The 23,584-nt window shown below is 41.1% G+C and overlaps 1 long non-coding RNA gene across 4 annotated transcripts; it reads right to left on the bottom strand.

The window, feature by feature from the left end:
• Window positions 1-7,339: 7,339 nt before the first annotated feature.
• LOC122906991 lies at window positions 7,340-15,766 on the bottom strand. 4 transcript variants are annotated; one of them, XR_006384659.1, is made up of 4 exons: window positions 15,611-15,766; window positions 11,109-11,229; window positions 9,426-9,535; window positions 7,340-8,659 (listed from the first exon to the last, which is right to left on the bottom strand). It is a non-coding gene; the product is annotated as an uncharacterized LOC122906991 (long non-coding RNA). The 4 variants fall into 4 exon arrangements; XR_006384658.1 differs by having other exon boundaries at window positions 15,625-15,766; XR_006384657.1 differs by lacking the exon at window positions 15,611-15,766 and adding an exon at window positions 12,702-12,931.
• Window positions 15,767-23,584: the final 7,818 nt, after the last annotated feature.

Genomic DNA, 23,584 nt, shown 5'->3' with positions numbered 1-23,584 from the left:
TCACTTTTATCATCATCATCAGAAGCAGCCCTGAGAAAACATTGATCTTAGAGTGATGACAGACACTTGGAAGAGACCTGTACCCCTACGGCATCCTAGAGCCAAACCCCATGAACTTGCACCCTGAAGCAGAGTCACCTAGCCCCGTCCACCCTAAACCAGTCCAACCAGAGTCTGACTTAGGCTAGCAGACTTACGTGAGGATAAATCTATCATTAGCCGCTGAGTTTTAAGGGGATTTGTTATGTGGTGTTACTGCAGTAACAGCTGACTGACACATCCATTTATTGAGATGTCAGAGAATCTCTTATCAATTTTCTGTAATTATTACCTTATGTAATCTTTATATACAGTTATAATTAACTTTATATAATTACTAGTTTAACGCTATAACTATTCCCCCTGTGTTTGGTATTTTTGATGGTGTTTCTTTATTTTACAATAAGGAAACTCTCATTTTTAATTAAATTTGTACATCTTTTCCTCTGCTGGCTTATACTACTTTTGAACCTAAACAGTCTTTTCCAATTCCAAAATTTAATAAATAATCAATTCCATTTTCTTTTCTTCTAAAACTTAAAAGATACATAATTCTGTAATCTATCTGGAATTAGTGAGGTATATTAATCATTCCTAGATCCTCTTATTTTTTTTCCCTGAGTTCAAAAGAATGTATCTGAGAGTCCTATAATTAATCCTATTTTGAGTTGGAAAAAATGTTCAAATTGAAAACTCATTAAGATTATAACACAGTCACCTTTTCAGTTAACACATTTGTTTTTGCCTTAAATTTTTAATTAAATTAGCATACCAATTTAACAACTCCAATTACTCTGTGCTTAACCAAGCTGAAATTAAGCTTTTATTTGCTGTTCAATCCCTCTAGACAATTTAAATTCATCACCATGTTCTAATAATCCACAGCTCTGTTCCTTACTAACCAAAATAATTCAACGTCTTCCCCAAAATTTTTACTAGTAAATGTTGGTTGACTGATCAACAGACTGGAAGATTGTACGGCGTGACACGAACAAGACAGTGGGCTGCCTGTTTGATTAGCTTCTTGTCTCTTTCCTTTCTCAGTTAGGCCACGACCAAGATTTAATTCATTCAAAATCTTGTACCAGGTCATTTTGTATCTCTCATTCTAGGTAGTTCCTAGAGAGCTCAAATACCACCACCTAAGAGATAGGAAAGTGGGAATAAAATACATTATCCCCAGGTTCTAAACAAAGTTATTCCAGCAATGTGATAAGACAAAGAGCACTGAACTAAGGCTAAGAGGACTCGGGGTCTAAGTCCAGTTCTTCTCCTGCACACCCAGCTTGGGGCTGGTCACTTTATTCCTCAGGGCTGTAATTTTGCTCTCCATAACTTGTAACATGTCATCACATTACACAATTGTTAAGTCCTTTCTGGTAATCTACTGCAAAATTAATCAGGATTAGAGTCATTTCTTAGGCAGCCGTTGCATAGCCATGGACACTGGGCTTTGGAGTCAGACAGATCTGGCACGGAGTCCAAACTGTCAGTTACTAGGTTAACAATCTTGGGTAGATTATTGAACCCCAGGGATGCTCAGTTTTCTGTGGGAAGTCGAATGCCTCTCTTGCAAAGTTGCAGCGAACTTTAAATGAGAGGAGTCAGATGGAATTTGTGCTACAGTGTTGCATGGAAGAGTCTAGGTGAGGCCCTCAGTTGTGTTGAGGACACCCAGACTTACACACAGGACACAGAGGGTGACCCCCATGCATTTATGCTCCACATACATCTCTCTCTCTCTCTCTCTCTCACACACACACACACACACAGTAAAATAATTGAAGACAACAGGGTTCCACCAATTTTAACAGTGTTCTTTCTTACAGTTTTGGTACCATCATTGCCAAAAAGACAGTCTATCTTAGAAGCGGTGATTTAATGGCTAAATATTAAATTCTTGGTGTATTGAAAACATTAAAGAAATATTCCCTAGGTAATTCTCCCTATATCCAATGAAATGAAAAATTGCCAGATATGCCAAACTTGGAAATTGGAGTGATTTGGTTCTTTAAATTCTGAAAAATGGTACTATTAATGCGTAGGTCCATTCCAATATTTTTTAATTGTAAGAAACATTTCATACACATTAAGTAATATTACGTGATAATAAAATAAAACAGAATCACCCATGGTTCAAAATGTGGTTTCTGCTGTACTTCACATCACGCACCAGGAAATTAAGGTTTTGTGATAGCTCCTTTCCAAACGAAACTCACCTACCTACAAGGCATCTTACTTAGGAACTGGCTATTCAAACCTACAACAGCCTTCAAAAGCCTGGAGGGAGAACATCAATGATTATTTCAATTGTAGTTTCGAAGGGGTTTTGAATTTCTGGATTGGAAGCATTTTCTTCAAGATTTTGAGGTAGAGGTAATGCCTAGTTCTCCCAGCAGAGGGCAGCAGGACCCACAGGAACGCGGCAAGCTGTTCACTGGGTTTTAAAACAAGATCCTAGCCTAGCGGGATGACACAGGATGACCTGTTCCTGACCAAGGAGGGCACCAGGGGTCACTGCAAAATGAAAATAGGGATCCTTTGTTCAAAGACCAAGAAGAAAGCTTGTCTTTCTTCTGTAGTCTCTCTACCTATCATGTGTTTTGTTATTTAATATCAGCTCCCTCAGGCCTGGGGATCTTCCCGCCCTTACCCCAACCTATGACAGGCAGAGGGTGCGGTCTGACCCCTACTGGCCCTTCTACCACCGGACTTGACCCCAGATGAGGATAGCTGGGTGACCCAGCACGCAGCCTAGGGGCAAGAAGCAGCAAGAGGTAGAACCCCACATGAACAGAGGCTCTAAGCCCCTGGCACAGGTACCACTGGCCCATGGGACTTTGCTCAAAGACCACAAACACAAAGGTAAAACTATTTAGCATTTCAAGATGACTACCAGGGAGCCTTAAAGCCAAGTGGGGGCCCCTTTGGAGTGTGTGGCCCTGTGGGACTGCCCTGGCCTGGGGCACCATCCACTCTCTGGGTCCAGCCAATGCTAACAACCTAGGAACCCCTAAATCCAGAGGGTGCTGTTACCTGTGTGCTTTCCAGCAAAGGGGCAACAGCTTCCCCATGATCCTTCCACCATCAGAACAGAAACCACCACCACTGCTCAATCTCTTGGCCTCTTCATTCCAGCCCCACTGGTCTCCTTGATGTTTCTTGAACACCCCAAGCTGCCTCTCAGAAACCTTTGTCCTTAACTTCCACTCTCCCCTCCCCCCCCCAGACGGTTCTTGCCCCAGACTGGGGACACCCTCCCCACTTTATGCAGAATTCAATTCAGATGTCACCTTATCAGGGAAGTCTTCCCAGCTAAAAGAGCAATCCCCTTCCCCAGCTGGGTCTGATCCCTTAACCAACTTTATTTTTCCTTGGAGCACAGTCTTCAATGCCTGATGTATTATATATTGTCCGACTATAATGTCCCCAGGAGCAGGATTTTTGTGGGATTTTTGGTCCACGACTGTATCTCCAGCTGCCAGCACAGTGCCTCCCATATGCATAAACACTCAAATATTGAAATGAGAATAAATGTCTTGACAACCCACTGTCTGCTGGCAGCAACGCCCACCCATGAGACAAAAGTGAAGACCAAAGAGCAACCAGGGCAGGTCCTGCGGGATGTACCTGTCAGATCAGCAGATGGGATGGGAAAGAAGATCGCTGCACCTGTGTGCAGAGTTGCTCGGAAAGAACAATGCCGACTTTGCGTTGTACCTTTGTATTTTCCCATCGCCAAATCTTGACATCTGTACGACGTCCTTGGAGAGCGACTGCTTCATTCCATTTACAGGCGAAATAAAAATAGCCCAGAGAAGTAAAGAATCTTACTTAAAGTCACACAACTCATAGTGGCAGAGTCAAATCTAGAGACCAGAACCCAGAACTCTTGACTTTTATTCTTGGGCTCTTTTCCGACCTCAAGCTGTCCTATATGTGTGGTCCCCACCTGAGCTTTTCATTTCTATCCCAGAGTCAAGAGGCTAGACTTGCTGCCCCCAAGAACTCTACTCATGGCCCACAGCATCTTGGGGAGCTTCCTCAGCCTGTTTGCAGAGAATGGTCAGCTTGGCCTTGGATTCAGTTCAGGGTTAACATCAACAATTCTTTTTTTTTTTTTTTAAGATTTTATTTATTTATTTGACAGACAGAGATCACAGGTAGGCAGAGAGGCAGGCCGGGGGTGGGGGGCGGGGCCCCGCCAAGCAGAGAGCTCAATGCGGGGCTCAATCCCAGGACTCTGGGATCATGACCTGAGCCGAAGGAAGAGGCTTTAACACACTGAGCCACCCAGGTGGCTCAACAATCCTTCATCAGCAAGCCCAAGCATATGATGTTTCCAAGCAACTACAAATCTAATGTCAAGAGAAAATACATGGAGTGCATTATGTGTTGTGAAATATTGCAAAAGACAGGCATAACCTAGGTTTTGTGATTCTAAGTGTTTGCTTTCTAAATGATCACTGATTTCTGGGCCCTGGGGAGGTCATTGCCGAGCCCTGAGCAGGGCACTTGTTCCAGCCCCATATACTTCAGCTAATTAGCCACAACTACATCTCACACGAGGATTCCCTTTGTGGTGATACTTAATATTCAGCAGGAGAATAGACAACCTTTATTCCTTTAATTGTGTTTTCCTAATTAAATTGCAAATAGTAATTGCTTCTTACTCTTGAACGAGAGATCTTAGATTTCGTTATTGGGTTCCTATGCTCACACTTTATCTTAACTATTTTTAAAATCTTGACACAACTAAGTAATCAAATAGACTTTATATCATAGACATATTTTGGATAAATGTAAAATTTCCTGTTTGACAATAATCCTCACAACATGGTTATCTAATAGTGTTTGATGTATGATTATTATAAAAGGGGTAAGAATAATACTCTTCAGTGTAACTATACAAAATGAAATGTACCATACCCTTATCTTTGAACCGCTGTTTCTTGTTTCCTAATTTTTAAAAGGGAAGAAATTTTGTCTATTCTTCTCTACTTAAAGAAAGATGATGTTTAATTTAACCCTCTTGGAATAAACAAAAATATTATAGAATAAAGTCTGGCAAATAAAGGTATCATATTAATAATATAATTATTTACAAGGTAGCTATCTCATAACAGATCAGTAAAGATGATGAGATTTGTAGCATGTGGAATTTTAAAAATGGAAGAGACCCCAAAGGTGATCTGGCTCAAATTCATTTAATAGAGGGATAAACAAAAGTGCAGGAGTAACGGATTACACCTATTTTAAAGTTTTTCTTTGACAGACTAAGATTTTTTTGTTTTGTTGCTTTTTTATGTTCAGGGTTTTATTTAAATTTTAGTTAATGTAGGGCCACCTGGGTGGCTCAGATGGCTAAGAGTCTGCCTTCCTCTCAAGTCATGATCTCAGGATCCTGGGACCGAGTCTCATGTCAACCCCCCACTCAGAGGGGAGTCTCCTTTCTACCTCTGCCTCTCCCCACTGTTTGTGCTTGCTCTCTCTCTCTCTCTCTCTCTCTCTCTCAAATGAATAAAAAAATTCTAGTTAATGTATAGTGAAATATTAGTTTCAGGTGTAGGACAAGTATCCTCCTTAATGCCCAGCCCGCCCCCCCATCAACCCTCAATTTGTTCTCTATAGTTAAGAATCTTACGGTTTGCTTCCCTTTCTTCTTTTTTTCTTTCCTCTCAGTTCATCTGTTTCGTTTCTTAAATTCCACATATGAGTATAATCATATGGTATTTGTTTTTCTCTGACTGACTTACTGTGTCTTCTTTATCCACTCATCAGTCGATGGACACTTGGGCTCTTTCTATAGTTTGGCTATTGTCGATAATGCTGCTGTAAACATCAGAGTGCAGGTGCCCCTTCAAATCCCTATTTTTGTCTCCTCTGGGTAAATATCTAGTAGTAGAATTGCTGGGTCGTAGGGTAGCTCAACTTCTAACTTTTGAGGCGCCTCCATACCGTTCTCCAGAGTGGCTGTGCCGGTTTGCACTCCCAATAGACTAAGATTTTATAACAAAGTACCATTAAAGAGGGAATGTTATTCAACTCATTTAGAACACATCACAAGGGTGAGACAACTAACATCTTTTATAGGGGCTCCAGATTGTTACAGAAGCTTCTTTAAGTATTCTTCATAGATCAGTTTTTCCAATCCTTTGCCATCCTGATTGCCCTTGATATATTCTTAATTGTCAGTATCCTTCTCAAAATCCTAAATTCTCTGTCCTGTTTTCACCACTACGGGGACTGTGGGGTTGGTGAACCTTTGAAACCTAGGCGAATCTAAGTAATGCAAACCGAAAGCACATCTGTTTTTGGAACCCTGGCACGAGCTAAAACCCCAGGTCTCAGCTAGGTAAACTGCTTTACAGCAAGGGCTGTCTCCTCTTTTTGTCTGCACGTGTCCATCTCTCCTACTTCTGCAACAGCACCCCAGTTTTCCTTGGGGGAGTTACCACGTCATCATTGGAGAGAACCCTGGAGGGACAGTCAAGCCAGATGGCCCTCCCTCCCCTGACCAAGACGTGGGCATGTGACTCACGCTGGACCAGACAGCCACCTTCTCTCTGGCATTTTGACCAGAGCCGACTGTCTTGAGTGGGGATGCGGAAAAGACACTTATGGTGTCCGAGATCCTCCAAGTGATTCTGGTTTGGGAACTCCCAAATCCTGGTTCTTCAGCCTCTCCTTTCATTCTTTGAGTATACCACGCGTTCCCAATAAAATCCTTCCTTTTGCCTTCCGTTAAAGCAAAGTCGGTTTCTGTAGCAACAAACCAAGATCTCTACATGGCACACCTGGCCTCTGGGCTACTTTCTGCTTGGTTTCCCTTTGTGTTTTCTGCCCTTCATCCTCTCCCATCAGAGAAGGGACTGTGTCTGCGCTGCTCACTGCCAGAGCTCCAGAACGGAATTGTGTCCATAACATGGGACGCTCTCAAGAAATAGATGTTAGATGCATGACTGACACACCATTCCCTAAATAATCCTGTTGTTTTGACAACTTTGTCAACATATTTTGACAAGTAGCTTGGGATAAGAAACCCAAGAAACGGGATTTTTTTTTAGATAGTCTGTTTCTTTATAAACATGAATTCATGAAAGAAAGGGAGGACAGAGTATTTAAAGGTCCGTGAGAGAGCATTTAAGAGCTGGTCCTCACTAACTAAATGCAGGTCCTGTTTTCTGCCAGATTCGCCTCAGATCTGAACAGCTGGGCAAAGGATGGAGCAGACCTTGGGCCTGAGTGGGTGGTTCAGCTCATTGCGCCTTGGAGGAACTGGGCCCCGGGGTGGGGGGGGGGAAGGGGGGGCAGAACTGCAGCCGTTGTGGCCACAATCACTCTCCCCCAATCCCAACAAGCCAGGGTGAAAGTGGTTCAGCAGAAATGATCCATATAGAAATGGCTTTGTGTTTCTGAACTTGCTTTGTAACCCATGGTGATTTTACTATGGGCCTAAAGCCAGTCGTGGTTTAAAATGAATGAGGAGAAACAGCAAGAAAGCAAAGAGACATGCGGATGGGATGGTGATGGCTGGTGCTTGCAGACAAAGATAATCAGATAAATACAGAAGATGCAGGCACAGCAAGGAGATGCTCGCAGGCTTCCCAGCCCCTGATATGATACACACAAAATGGGAATCAGTAGCATGGCGGAGGCCATTAAAGGACTATCGAGAGGATATAGAGTAAAAGCCCTATATTAAAGAAGAAGCCTCAATGAGCTCTTAGGCCTCACAGAGGCCTCACCAGAGATGCCCATTGATAATGACTAATGTGAAGTGAATGTCTGTCGTGTCCCAGACTTGAACTATGCTGGGGAATTTGCATGCATTTTCTTATGTGCCTGCACAGTCTTCTGGGATGGATACCACCACAATCTCCCATTTTGCAAGTTGGGGAAAGTGGGGTTTAGAGAGGTGCTCAAGGCCACACAGCTAGCAAGATTTCAAGTGGATAGAAAGACATGCTAGTCTGGAGAAACAGATAAAGGAGAGAGGCTAGTAAGTCCATTTATCAGTCCACATTATGACTGTGAAGGAGAAATTTCTGGAAAAGATTATGCAAGGAGAAAACCAGCGTGGAGTCTAATAGGATTCAAACTGCCCAGCTTTAGTGGGGACATGGATGTGTCCTGAGCCCTCGCAAGGGGCTCATTTACCACCTCTTCCCCTCTCTGTCGGTTGCTTTCAAACCATTCCCCATCTACCCTCAACCAATAACACCTACCATTCTTCTGTAGCGGCTTAATCTAAGAAACTGCCATGAGTTCTGTGGGTGTTTCACTAAAAAAGAACAAGAAGTGTTTATTTCAACCTGTTCTCAGAAAGCAATCATGTCTCCGAATCTTGGAAACTTGACTTTACCCTTGACCCGGAGAAGCAAGAACAGGTCTTTGGAGGAGCCCTAAGTTTTCAGGAAGAGAGGGCATGACCCTCTAATACCAAGAAGATCCTCTAAGGAAAGAGTCTCTCAAAATGCTGTCCCTTAGAAAAAATAATTATTTTGACCCTTTCAAGTGGTTCCAGGAGGTCAAATCTATTTTCATAATAATATTATGTTCTTTTTCACTTTCAAGCTCTTGATCAACAATGTACATGGAGCTGTCCAGAGGCTACCTCCTGCGGGAAATCACAACACAAAAGCAGAGACAGATATCAGAATCTAGATATTAAGGTGATTTACAAAAAGGTAAAAAAAAATTCTTCTTAGTAAGCTTTTTTGCCTTTGGAAAATATTAATTTTACGCACAAAAAAAACTGTTACTTATTTGAATATATAATGGGCTTGATAATATTTTTTAATAAATTAATAAAAGTTTTGAAACTTTCTCAGTTTTCATTTCTGGCATAGTAAATATTGACCGCCATAACCTCCACAGACAAGAGCTCTCGGGAGTGCTCCGTAACCTGTAAAGCAGATGTGATGATTTCCATGAGGGCTGGAAGCCTGAGCCCTGCTTCCATGAGTCCTGTTGTGGCTGGACCCCATCAAGGTGAATGGATGTGGAGGCTGGAGTGTAAATCCACAAGGCTCGGGGTCACCAGTGAATGTCTTCCATGGTTAAACAGTCACCAGTGGGGAGGCCCAGTGGGCACCATGGGCACCACTCCAGCCCTCCTGAGCAGCCAGCTGGACTGGACATCCACATTGTACAATGGAAGCACAATCTGGGATAATGACAGCCAGTAATCTATACCTCTGAGACCATGTAAACCCTGGAATTCTGTCAGACAACTCAATACAGGAGGGTTCCATGAGTCCCAGTAATTACCAACATCGGCTGTGCCACCAACCAGTAAGTGGGGACTTGGAGCCAGATTTGGTGTGTCATAAAACAAAAAAGCCATGTTTCGTGCACCCGAACATGATGAAACAAATCCCTACCTACTGCACACTTTCTTTCCACATTGCTGTCATCTTCCAAACTTCTTGTCTTGCTCCATCATTTATTGAAGACTCCGCGATCTGGCTCAGTCTTCCTTTCTGCTTCTAGGCTGAGGAAATGAAACATCTTTTAGAATGACCACAAAAACCTAAGTCTTCTATTGTCTTGACCTCCTATCAGCAGCAACCTTCTCCTCGGTGGCCTTTCCACTCCTTCCCTCAGCCATGACCTGGACCTTCCTATCGCCTGGACCTACCCATCCCCTAGAATCCTAGCTCCAGCATCCATGTTATGACCACACCCTCATCCTCCCAGCTGGATGACCCAGTTACTTTCTCAGCATCAGTTCTTTCCCTTTGTATGACCCTTTAGCCCCTTCATCCTTCTCCCTCACCCCTATCTACCTCTCCTGTCAACACTCCCTTCCTAGCTTAGACCCAACATTTCACCCTGTCAAACATCTCTTGGCATTCTCAACAAGCTCACATCATCGTCTCTCCATCACAGCCACCTGATAAAACCCAAGCCCTGCATCACTCCCAACTATTGGTCTTCTTGATGCTCTTCTTCTTGATGCTCTTAAGTGCTGAGGAAGAAAACCACACAAACTTACAGACTGTGGTGTCTGACCCAAATAGGACTCACAGCCTTTCCAGCCAATTCTGCCAAGTTGCTTTCGTTGATTCTCCTTCTCCTCTTCTACGCTGACTACTTCAGTCTCCCTCCTATTTCCTCAAAGCACTAACTCCACCACTGTCCTCTTCACTCTTGGGTGATGATCTGGCCTCTCACTTTTCAAAGAAAATAAAAGATAATGGAAAGGAATCTCATAAACTTTCTGCATCACTCCCACAGACTTAGTTCCAATCATATCCACCTCCTTCCCTCAGTTACAGTAGAGAAGACCATCTCTTGTTCAAAATCCCATCTCTTCTTTCCTCACAGACACATATCTATCAGTCACCCCCACTCTGTGCTGTATCTTCAGCTTCTACCTCCAGCAACACATAAATCTCAGTATCTGAAAATAAAGGGAAAGGAAACCTCTCCCAAGCCACACCCTCCTCCAGCCATTTTACCATATTTCCCTTTGTCACTTGTCTGTACTCCTTCTCCTCTGAAACTATACTCATAATCTGGCTGAAAGTCAGCAGATGTGTATATCAATTACAAGTCTTTATGTTCAAGTAAGAGAACTCTAACTGCCTTAGGCCAACAAGGAATCATTAAGAAGGACATAGAGCAGGAATCATCAAGAATCTGGATGACCAGGGTCAAAAGAAATGCAGAAACCAGGACAGCCCTAGGGGGTTGGTAGCAACAACTATTCAACAGCCTGGTCAGAGCCCCACTTTTGAAGTGAACGAACTTTGGACACATTTCCCATTCTTGTATCTCTGCTTTGAGATCCAAAGTCCCAGGAGACTACCCAGAATGCACACAATGGTGAAGGAAGTTGTCTAAAAGGAAATGAAAATGCTATAATAAAACTATAAATATTTATTTATAAATAAAACGAAAGGATACTGGGTGGCAAAAATAAAAAGCAAATGTCCACTTCAACACTGTCAAGCTTTTTTAGCTGACATCTTTGCAGTAGCGAACACTGCTTATTTGTGGTTAGGAGACTCAAATGTGAGCTCCATGAGGACAGCATCTCCAGAATCTTGGACAGAACTTACTGCATAGAATGTGCTTAATAACTTCTTGTTGAAGGTTGACCACTCATCCTCTTGAAATCCTTTCTTCCTTGGCTTCCATGATATCATGCTTTCCTGACTTTTCTGAGTTAGTCTCCTAGAACTGGAGTAACAAATTACCACAAACCAGGTGACTTTAAACAACAGAGATTTATTCTCTCACTGTCTGGAAGTCATAAATCTGAAATCAAGGTGTCATCAGGGCCACGCTCCCTCTGCACCCTAGGGAAGAATCTATTCCTGGCCTTTTTCACCTTCTGGTGGCTCCACGCTTTCCTTGGTTTGTGGCCACATCACTCCCCTCTCTTCCCCCATCTTCACATCATCTTCTCTGCATATATATAATCTCCCTCTGCCTTTATCTTATAAGGACACTTGCAATGGCATTTTTCCCTCGTGCAGAAAGTCCAGAATAATCTCGGCTCAAAATCCTTAACACCCTCCTACCTCTCTGGCTATTCCTCACCCTTGTTTCCAAGCTCCTTTGCCTGGACCTGAAATTTTGGTTCTCCCCAGAATTCTGTTGAGCCTCATTTTTTCTCATTCCACACATTCTTTCTGGTAAATCTCATTCCCCACCCACCAAGATCTCAATTACCAACTACACATTGATAATTTTTAAATCAATATCTTTAGATCAGAACTTTCTCCTGAAAACTAAACCCATATAACCAACTATTAGAAAATTCGACTTGGATCTTGGGTGTCTCAAAGAAACTCTAAATGTAAACATCCAAAAATGAGCCCATTGTCTTCCCCCAAAACTATCCTGTTCCTGTGTTCCTATGTCAGTTAATGGGACCAATTACTTAAGCCTGAACCTTGATGTCTCCCTCACCTTCAAATCTCTCATACAGTCAGTCCTAACTCTTGGTAATTGCACCTGTGAAATATCTTTCCAATCTGCCCAGATTCCACACTATCATCTTCATTCAGGACAACCTCCTACCAATCTCTCTGGTTCTAGTCTTAGCTTATTTCAACTAATTCTATCACTATGGCCAGAACAATCTTTCCCAAGCCACAATCTTTCCCAAGCCTCTTTCCAAATCAAGAGTCTGATCCTATTACTCTCCTTGCTTAAAAGCTTTCAATGATCCTCCAGGGCAGACTGTATTTTCCAAAGACGGTTACAGTATCTTTCATCCCACATGATCATTAGTAATATCACCCTCTCCCTCATCAAGTGGTGGGAGCTACTTCCTCTCCACCTAGAACTGGGCTGGTCTGAGGGACTTGCCTGTAACCCATAGAATGCAGCCGAAGGGATGCCCCAAAATTAGGGTAGAAGGAGCTTGCAGCCATTGTTCCTGTCAGAACTGCTGACTCACAGAATCTCTGCACATAACAAAATGGTCATTGTTTTAAGCCACTAAATTTAGGGTGCTTTGTTACACAGCGATAGATAGCTGAGACATCCTCCAATATCTCCAAGGTAAAATCCGAACTTACTAATCTGTCCTTCATGACTCCTCCTCCAACTGCAGCTCTTGCCATTTGCCCACTGCAGTGCACCCTCCAACTCTACCGATCCCCATGAATCTGTGAATTCTCTAACAAGCCATGTGCCCCCACCTGCGAGTTTTGTATGCTTACATCCACCCTGATCGGCTGCTGCATCCACTCGCAGTCTCTCTCTTCCATTTCCACTACAGAAGCCAGAGTAAAAAACACCTTCACCCAGCCTTCTTGGCAGCCAGAGTTGGTCATGTGTGACCCTGTCTGACTCATGGATAATGAGCCATCATCTGCGGGGAGCTTCTAGGAAGGCTTCTGCTTTCCTGATGGAAAGGATAGACATTGCTAATGACACTTCCTCATTTGTTGTGCCTTCTAACACAGAAATGACACTAGGGTGGCCACAGTGATCTTGCAATTTTGAGGAAATGCCAAGAGAATGGCAGAGACGTGCAGAGATCCTCAAGATGCGGAACCAACGCCAGCAGCTAACTATGCCAATGCCTTGTGATGTGACAAGAAATCAACTTCTGCTGCCTCAAGTCAGCCTTAATCAGCCCCTCCTCCTTGAAACAAAAATCATTCCTAACTGACAGCATGTGATTCCTTCTGCCTAGATACTCTGCCCCTTCCCTTTATGTCTTTTCCATGCTTCCTGTCCAAGCCGAGGTTTTGGCTCCTCCAGGCAGCCTTCCCTGTCTGCACCCACACCTGATTACTGTCCCAGGAACTTCCCCACAGCATCTTGTATTTCCCTTGCTCTAGCATTTACCATATAATTTTCCTGTCTTTCTTTCTTTCTTTCTTTTTTGTGTGTATCCCACTATGTTATAGGCTGAATGGTATCTCCCCTCCCCACCCCGAATTCATATGTTGACATTCTAAGTCTTAGAACCTTAGAATGTGACTGTATTTGGAGATGGGGCCTCTAAAGAGGTATTTAAGGTTAAATGAAGTCATGCTGGTGGGCCTTAATCCAATATGACTAGTGTCCTTTAAAAAGGAGAAATTTGGACACAGACACAGAAAAAGAAAAGAGGTTGTGAAAATGCCTTAAGAGAATGACTATCTACCAGCCAAGGAAAGAGGCTGCAGAATAAACCAACCCTGCTGACACCTTGATCTTGGATTTCAAAATCCATGGGGAGGAAATTAATTTTTGTTATTTAAGCTACCTAGTCTGTGATATTTTATTATGGAAACCCTAGTAAACTAATAGACTGGCCAATATGGCCAAGTTGATGGGACATCACTGCCTTGATTCGATTATGTTATGTAAGACTCCATCAGAGCTGCAGAGGGTCTCCTGGCCTCTAAGACACAAACAGCCATGTTGTGGACTGTCTATGGAGAAAACCAGATGACAGGGAACTACAAGGACCTCTAGCAACTGAAGGTGGCCTCCAACCAAATGTGAGTAAGAAGCCAGGGCCCTCAACTCTATAACCAAGAGGAAGTGAATTCCACCAATGGCCATGAAAGCCTGGAATACAACTTTGAACTCCCAATGAGAACAATGCCTGGTTGATTCCTTGATTACAACCTTGGGGGAAAGAAGACCCCACTAAGTCATGTGTGGACTCCTGACCCATGAAGAAGGTGAGATAATAAATGAGTGTTACTTATGGGGCACCTGGGTGGTTCAGGTGGCTAGGCATCCAATTCTTGATTTCAGTTCAGGTCATCTCAGGGTCATGAGATGGAGCCCAGCCTCAGGTTCAGCAATCAGTGGGGAGTCTTCTAGAGATTCTCTCTCTCCCTCTCCCTCTGCTCATAAGCTCTCTCAATCTCTCTCAAATAAATAAATAAATCTTTAAAAATAAATAAATAAGTGGCTAAGTTTGTGGTTAATTTGTTATGCAGCATAGAAAATGAAAAGGTGTCTGATTATGAGATTTCCATTTCCTGGTAGGGGAGATGGGGAGCTGGTGGTATCCATATGACTCCATGCTAGGAATGTTTCACTGGAAACTCAAGAATCACATCGAGACCAAGAGGAGAAAGGAGAATGAGAAATATAGTGCAACTCTCCACCACCCCAAAATATGTTTTCTTCTCAAGGTTCGATGGGTCACTAACCAGTATAATATAATTTGAGGAACACTAACAAGCTATCAGCCCCCAAATTTTTGCCCCCACCTACCTGTCCTGACTTCTAAGATATCCATCTGCAAGGCAAGGAAATCTTTATGCAATAAGAAGCATTCTGAGTCCTTGTTTAAAATGCACGAGCCACTAGGTGGCTCAGTGGGTTAGGCCTCTGCCTTCGGCTCAGGTCATGATCTCAGGGTCCTGAGATTGAGCCCCACATTGTGCTCTCTGTTCAGCAGGGAGCCTGCTTCTCCCTCTCTTTCTGCCTACTTGTGATCTCTCTCTCTCTCTGTCAAATAAGTAAATAAAATCTAAAAAAAAAAAAAAGAAAAAGAAATTAAGCACAAGCCTGAGCCCCAGCCCACCTCCCAATCTAAGTCTACATTTTTAACCAAGCGTATCATCTGATGGTACCCCTAATATTTGCATCTAGGAACTATCCTTTGAGGAACACTGCCTTATACACCTTTAGGAGACATGCACATTGCAACTGGAATGATATGATCAGTCTCTTGGACATGTAGTTTTTTAAAAGATTTTATTTATTTATTTGAGAGAGAAAGAGAGAACACGGGTTGGGGGAGGGTCGGGCCAGAGGGAGAGGAAAGGAGAGAATCTCAAGCAGAACCACATTGAGCACAGAGCCCAACTCCAGGCTCCATCCCAGGTCCCTAAGACCATGGCCTGAGCCGAAATCAAAAGCTGGATGTTCAGCTGACTGAGTCACCCAGGCGCCCCTCTTGGACATGTAATTTATTTGAACTGTCTTGAGGAGAAAGCTACCCTCCCCACTCTGTCTCAGAGCTCATATGGGAGCTGCATCTCGCTCTACAACGTCCCCGGTCGGGACTTACTGCCAGGTTTTCTGGCTGCCAAAGACTTCGAGGAGTGTTGCTGATTCACTCCACCCACACTCCACCTCCTCTTGCCCTCACCTTCCCTGCTGTACCTGGATTTCAGGTGTCTGACCAGTGTTTCCTGGAGCCGTAGGACTTCCAAAGGGCAGCTGTCCCTTATGTTTCAAACTAAATACGAGAAATGCCATCAACGCCCTCTGGCAAATTAAACCAGCCTGGGCTGAAAATTGTGTAGGCACTTGCTCACAAGTTTGTTCTGCTTTTCACCCAGAAAACTTGAAACTGCTTCCTCCAAATATCATGACCTGGGATTAATCAGCATTTTGGGGAGAGTCCAAACATCTCACTGAAAGATTTTTTTCCCCTTGGTTTGAGCTACTTTGTGTAATAATATACGTAGAGTCTCAGGGAAAATGATGTTTGAAAACAGTGGCTGTGAGGGGCACCTGGATGGCTCTGTTGGTTAAACCATCTGCCTTCAGGCTCAGGTCACAATCCCAGGATCCTGGGGATTGAGCCCCTGTGGGGCTCCCTGCTCAGCCCGGAGTCTGCTTCTTCCTCTCCCTCTGCCCCTCCTCCTGTTTGTGCTCTCTCTCTTGCCCACTCTCTCTCAAATTAAAAAAAGAAAGAGAGAAAGAAAGAAAGAAAGAAAGAAAGAAAAAAAAAAAAACAGTGGCTATGAGATGGGCTATAGGCTGAGCTTGGTCTCTCCCTGACCCCAAAGGCTAGAATTAATTGTGTGCTAAGAGGAAAGGAAGTTTTTTGTCTCTGAAAATTAATTTACATCTTGGACAAGTATTAATTTTGCCAATTATGAGACCAAACCATATGGAAAACTTTGTGCTTCTGCCAGTGAGTTAAGAAAAAAAAAATAACTTAAAACTTCGCATTTTATTATTAGAACCAGAGAGTTTTTTCTAAATGAAATCACCACTGAAATCATAAATTACATATGACATGTAATTCTCATTGATTGCAAAATCCAGGTCTATAGAATATTCTGTACTAACAATAAAAGCAACAGCCATCTTACATTTTTGTTTAACTCTACAGTTCACAAACCCATTTTACGTATCCCCATGGTTATCCAGTGAGGCAGAAAAACAAGGAAGAGAACAAATGAAAAAGAGCCTCAAATTTAGACCTCTCTGCTTGCGCCACGTACTTCCACTCTTTTATATCTATTCTTAGGCTCCTGGAAATGACCCTGACGATAGTTTCATCTGGCCCTAACTTTATTTTGTTACAGGAAGAGAAAACAATTTTGAGACAAATCAACACATTAACCTTCAGAAGGAGAATTATTTGCATTCATGTCTTTTTCCAAAAAGGCATTTAATTTATGACTAAGTTACCCTGTTTATGTTGTTGCTGCTTTGTTTTGCTTTCGTCTCTTTTCCTTCCTTCTGAGCCTCCCCAAACCTGCAATCCACAGTACTCTGGGACAGAATGGATCAGTGACATAAAGGTGTCAGGCCACCAGTGAGGAGCTGTAGTTAACAACTGCCCCCCAAGTCAGGAAACTTATTAATTAGTAAGGGTTAACGATATGTTTTATCTTCAAGTATCTCAAAGATCACTGCCCATCCACTTCATGGCTCATGTAGAGTCCCATGGCTCATGTAGATTAGGGTATGATGCTAAGAGAAATAAGTCAGTCAGAGAAAGACAAATACCATATGATTTCACTCATATGTAGAATTTAATCTACATGATTACATTCCTCTAGATTGAGAGCAAATTTATGAGTAAGGTCCATGGCTTAGTCAGCCTTTGGCCCCACAAGGTCTAGTGAAGTACGTGGCTACTCAATTAATGTGTGGTAAATCTGATTGGGTTGGATTGCAAAATCCTAGGTCCTGCCAATGCAGCAATAACCAAGGAGACCAGATGTGGTATGACATATCGCTAAGTCAACCAAGCATCCATGGCTGGTTGGTTCTTCTCATGGACTCCCAGTCAATTCCTTTGCCTATGGTACTTGAGCAACTGCACTGCCCTATATACTTCTCTCTTTCCCTGACCAGACTATGAGAAGATAGGAGGCCAGAGAGGGGATGAGAATACCCAAAAAGACTTCCTTGCCCTTAAAATGGCTCATACTGGCCTTCTGGTATCCAGAACTGAATATTCTTCAGTGACCGTCTATCATTTATAAATACCAAGGTGCATACAACCATCTTACAGAAAAACAATCTATGTATCTAAAATGTTTCTATTTCTGGTCAATATTGAAACCTGAATTTTTATACAGCTATAATCAATGATTTATACTATACAGTATAAGTGGGTTCATTTTTTACTGACTGTAATCTATATACTTGTGACATTAATGGTTACACAGAACTTTATTATATTGATGTATTATTGTTTGCTTAACATTTGCTATACACTGCTTACTTAGGCTGCTCCAAATTTCACTAGAATGAATTATGCTATGATAAACGTATTTGTGTAAACTGCCTTCTTTGTATTTTAGTTTTCCTTTGATTTATTTCTGCAGACTATATTCCTAGTAATAAGATTAACAGGGCCAAGAAATGAAGGGGCAGGCACACACATACATATAGCCATGTTGTTTTACAGAGGTTGAGAACAAATTTTTGGTTTGTATTTGGCACTTTTTTAAGGCAAGACTTTTTTTTTCCAAAGATTTTATTTATTTATTTGAAGAGAGAGACCAATCAGGCAGAGAGGCAGGCAGAAAGAGAGAGAGGAGGAAGCAGGCTCCCTGCCAAGCAGAGAGACTGATGCGGGACTCGATCCCAGGACCCTGAGATCATGACCTGAGCCAAAGGCAGAGGCTTAACCCATTGAGCCACCCAGGTGCCCCAAGGCAAGACTTTTAAAAATCTTACTTTAAAAAAGTTGAGGTCATGGAGATTCCTCAAAAAGTTAAAAATAGAGCTACCCTATGACATGGCAATTGTACTACTATTTATCTATCCAAAGGATACAAAAATAGTGATTCAAGGGGGCACATGCACCCTGATGTCTATAGAGCAATGTCACAATAGCCAAACTATGGAAAGAGCCCAGATGTCCATCAACAGATGAATGGATAAAGAGGATGTGGGGCGTGCGTGCGTACACACACACACACACACACACACACACAGTGGAATATTACTCAGCCATCAAAAAGAATAAAATATTGCTATTTGCAATGAGGTGGATGGAACTAAAGGGTATGATGCTAAGCAAAGTAAGTCAGTCAGAGAAAGACAAATACCATATGATTTCACTCTTATGTAGAATTTAAGAAACAAAACAGATGAACATAGGGGGAGGGAAGGAAAAATATAAAAACAGAGAGGCAAATACCATAAGATACTCTTAACTATAGGAAACAAATTGAGAGTTACTAGAAGGGAGGTGGGTGGGAGATAGGGTTACTGGGTGATGGGCATTAAGGAGGGCACTTGATGTAATGAGCACTGGGTGTTATGTGCAATTGATGAATAACTAAATTCTATCCCTGAAACTAATAATATACTGTATGTTAACTAAATTGAATTTAAATAAATTTTTTAATTTAATAATTAAAAAGTTGAGGTCTTTAGGGTGCCCGGTTGGCTCATTTGGTTGAGCATCCAACTCTTAATCTCAGTTGAGGTCTTGATCTCAAGGTTGTGGGTTCAAGCCCTGCACTGAGCTCTATGCTGGACATGATTATTTTTTAAAAATTGAGATATTAGAATTTAAGGATTGGAATGGAAGACTTTTAAGAGGTCATTTATACCAGCTCCCCCAAGGATTCAAAAAGATGCCTTCTTCATCAGAATTTTTTGTTGTCACAATCTGTTGTGATATGTAGTTTAGGTTGAAGTATATGAAGAAAATCTAAACACACAAATATATAATTATAAAAATATAAGTATTTTAATCATCTTCTCATATAACTTATGGTGATATGACAAGAAATTATGACAAATGATTAGTTGCAGTGTAGAGTTTGAGTCTATATCAGTGAAATTTTCATTCTCTTTTGTGTTAAAATTAATTGATCTGTCTTGCACTTTGAATGACACTTTTACTTTTACTTGATTTTGAAACATCATAAATAGGTCAATTGGAAAATTTTGGTTCACTAGTAATAAGAGATCCTTCAAATGTAAACATCTTTTTTCTATAATTAAAAAATCACATTGGCCCAGGACAAGATGGCTTCACTGGAGAATTCTGTCAAACATTTAAAGAAAAGTTAACACCAATCCTTTTCAAACTCTTCCAAAAAAATGGAAAAGGAAAGGACACTTTCAAAACTAATTTTATGAGGCCAGCATTACCATCATAACAAGATCTGACAAAAATATTACTATAAAAGTAAACTACAGACCAATATCTATGGTGAATATTGATGCAAAAATCCTCAACAAAATACTCAAAAAGCATATTCAACACACATTCAAAAGATCATATACTATGACCAAATGGTATTTATTCCTAGAATCAAGGATAGTAAAATCAATCACTGTAACACACATTAACAGAATGAAGGACAAAACCACACAATCATCTTAATCAGTGCAGAAAAATCATATGGCAAAATTCAATAGCCTTTCATTATAAAAACACTCAGTAAACTAGGAAAAGAGGAAATTACCCCAACATAATAAAGGCCACTCTGTAAAAATCCCATAGATAATGTCATACTCAATGGTGGAAAACTGAAAGCTTTCTCTCTAAGATAAGGAACAAAGCAAGGATGTGCATTCTTGCCACTTCTATACAACACAATACTAGATGTCCTTGCCAGAGCAATTAGACAAGAAAAAGAAGTAAAATCACCTAAATTAGAAAGGAAGAAGTGAATCATCTGTGTTTGCAGATAATATGACCTTAGGAAACCCTAAAGTTTACACACATGCACACACACACACCTGTAAAACTAATAAACAGAGTCAGTAAAGTTGTAGGATACCAAATCAACATGCAAAAATCAGTTGCATTTCTATTAATTTGTATACACTAATGAACAAGTGAAAAGGAAATTAAGAAAACATTCCATTTAAAATAGCATCAAAAATTAAATATTTAGGAGTAATTTTTTTAGGATTTTATTTCTTAAAAATTTTTTATTTTTTAAAAATTTTTATTTATTTTTTAAAGTTCTTTTCAGTGTTCCAGAATTCATTGTTTATGCCCCACACCCAATGCTCCATGCAATACGTGCCCTCCATAATACCAGCCACCAGGCTCACCCAACCTCCCACCCCCTACCTCTCCAAAACCCTCAGATTGTTTTTCAGAGTCCACAGTCTCTCATGGTTTGTCTTCCCCTCCAATTTCCCCCAACTCCCTTCTCCTCTCCATCTCCCCATGTCCTCTGTGTTATTTCTTATGCTCCACAAATAAGCGAAACCATATGATACTTGAGTCTCTCTGCTGGACTTATTTCACTCAGCATAATCTCTTCCAGTCCCGTCCATGTTGACACAAAAAGTTGGGTGTTCATCCTTTCTGATGGAGACATAATACTCCGTAGTATATATGTACCACATCTTCCTTATCCATTCATTATTTAGGAGTAATTTAACCAAGGAGGTAAAAGACTTGTACACTAAAAACTAAAAACTAAAAAATGAAAATTTCAATTTAAAAAGAAAATTTTAAAGACACAAATAAATGGAAAGACATTCCATGTTCATGGATTAGACATCTTCTTATTGTTAAAATGTCTGTGCTATCCAAAACAATATATATCTCACTGCAATCCTCATCAAAATCTAAGTGGTATTTTTTGCAGAAGCAGAAAAAAATCCCTAAAATTCATATGGAATCTCAAAGGATCTCAAATAGCAAAAACAATCTTGAGGGAGAAAAAGAGCAGGAGACCTCACACTTCCTGATTTCAAAATATTACAAAGATATGGTAATCAAGAGAGTATGGTATTGACATAAAGACAGACCTATAGACCAATGGAATAGAATAGAGAGAGCCCAGAAACAAACCCTCACATATCTGATCTTAAATGATGGGGAAAGGATAGTATCTTCAGCTAAATGTATTGAGAAAACTGGACACTCTCATGCAAAAAAAGAAAAGAAAAGAAAAGAAGAAGAAGTTGTTGAATCCTTATCTTATACCATCTGCAAAAATTAACTCAAGATTGATTAAAGAGCTAAATGTAAGCCCTGAAACTATAAAACACCTAGAAGAAAACATAGGAGGAAAACATCATGACATTGGACTTGGATATGAAACCAAAAGCATAGGCAATAAAAGCAAAAAGTAGGTAAATAGGACTACATCAAACTTTAAAACTTCTGTGTGTCCAGGGTAATAATCAATAATCAATAGAGTGGAAAGACAACCTGTAGAGTGGGAGAAAATATTTGCAAACCATATGCCTGATAAGGGGTTAACAATTAGAATACATAAAGAACTTCTACAACTCAACAATAGAAAAACAAAAAATCAAAATTTTTAAATGTGCAAAGGACTTGAGTAGACATTTCTCCAAAGATGATATACAAATGCCCAACAAGCATATGAAAAAATATTCAACATCACTAATCATCAGGGAAACGCAAATCAAAACCACAATGAGATATTATCTCATACCCATTAGGATGGCTACTATCAAAAGAATAAATGGAAGACAAGTGTTGGCAAGAATGAGAAGACACTAGAACACTCGTGTACTCTGGCAGGAATGTAAAATGGTGCCACTGTTCTGTGACTCCTCAAGAAATTAAAAATAGAATTACCATGGGATCCAGCACTTCATTTCTAGGTATATATCCAAAAGAATTGAAAACAAGATTTTTGAAAGATAGGTGTTCATCGCAACACCATTCACACTGCAAGTCCTGTCACTTGTGTGCTTTGAAATGACAGGGTCATGTCGTTCCTTCTCAAGAATACGAAATACTCAGGTATTCAATTTGACTGCTAAGCATTCTTTAAATAAAACTGGTGCCCCACGGGAAAAACAAAGCAGCTAGTGGAGTTCACATGGCAAACAACCGAAGCACCCCTCCATCATATGTCAGTGTACAGCAGAAGTGCTTTCAGTGCATTTCCATTTCAGCATAGAAAATATTAAAAAGACATGTAGTCAAGGGTTGATGTTTAATAAACTCAATTTTTACTGCTTCATCGAGGATGTTCTTAAGTGAAATGGATTTTTTTGAACCAGGAGTCCACGGTAGTGAAGAATATAGTGGCTACTGGTATGGCTTGGGGCCACTGCCTCATTTCAGAGGTAATCATCACTGTACCACAACAGCTATGGTAATCACCATAGCCCTTTAGAATTTACAACGTCAATTTTTCTATGACTCCCATTTAATACTGACCATAACACTTATCATCATTCATCATTAACAGATCAGGGATCCAGAGCTTGAGAAATTTCCCTCCAAGTCTTCAAGGCTATCAACTGGCAGAGCCAGCTCTTCTGACATAAAATCCCACCATGTTTTCACTAGGGAACATCACCTCTTATCCCATGACGTGGCCCCTCAGAGCCACACACGGTCCAACGTTGTGAAGGAAGGTCGTCTGTCTCAGGGCCTCTTCAGTTCTCTTTCCACTTTCTTGAGATGGGACGTGCTCCTGCTTCCAGACGTTTGTCCCATCCCTCCACCTGTCTTCATTCTCCTCTCCTGAAGCCTTCTTTCCTCTGCCTCCCTGAATAGTGACATTTGTTTCATGCATGTGAGTTTGATAAAGCATGTCCTCATTTATCATCTCCTTTGAATTTTTTTAAATGGTATTGTTTTTTATTTGAATTCCAGGGGCATTAACTTTTTTTTTTTTTCATCTCCTCTGGATTTTGATCTTCAAACTACTTGTGAAACAGTCTCCCATTCCAACTTCCCACAAGGGAAAAGGTACTCTGAGGGGGTCATTTGCCCAAGGCCTTATAGCTCATCTTTCTAGGGTCTAAGGAAAGGGTTCCTTAAGATCGGTCCAATCTCTAATAGACTAATTTATAAGGAGGTTTCAAGGATGGATAACTCCTTTACATATTCCTTCCAAGAACGTGTATTAGCTCTACAAAAGAGAGGTTTAAACAAACAAACAAACAAACAAAACATTTG

This window comes from Neovison vison, chromosome 5, assembly GCF_020171115.1.
Source record: "Neovison vison isolate M4711 chromosome 5, ASM_NN_V1, whole genome shotgun sequence".
Taxonomy (NCBI): Eukaryota; Metazoa; Chordata; class Mammalia; order Carnivora; family Mustelidae; genus Neogale; species Neogale vison.
This window is presented reverse-complemented; position numbering and strand designations above follow the sequence as displayed.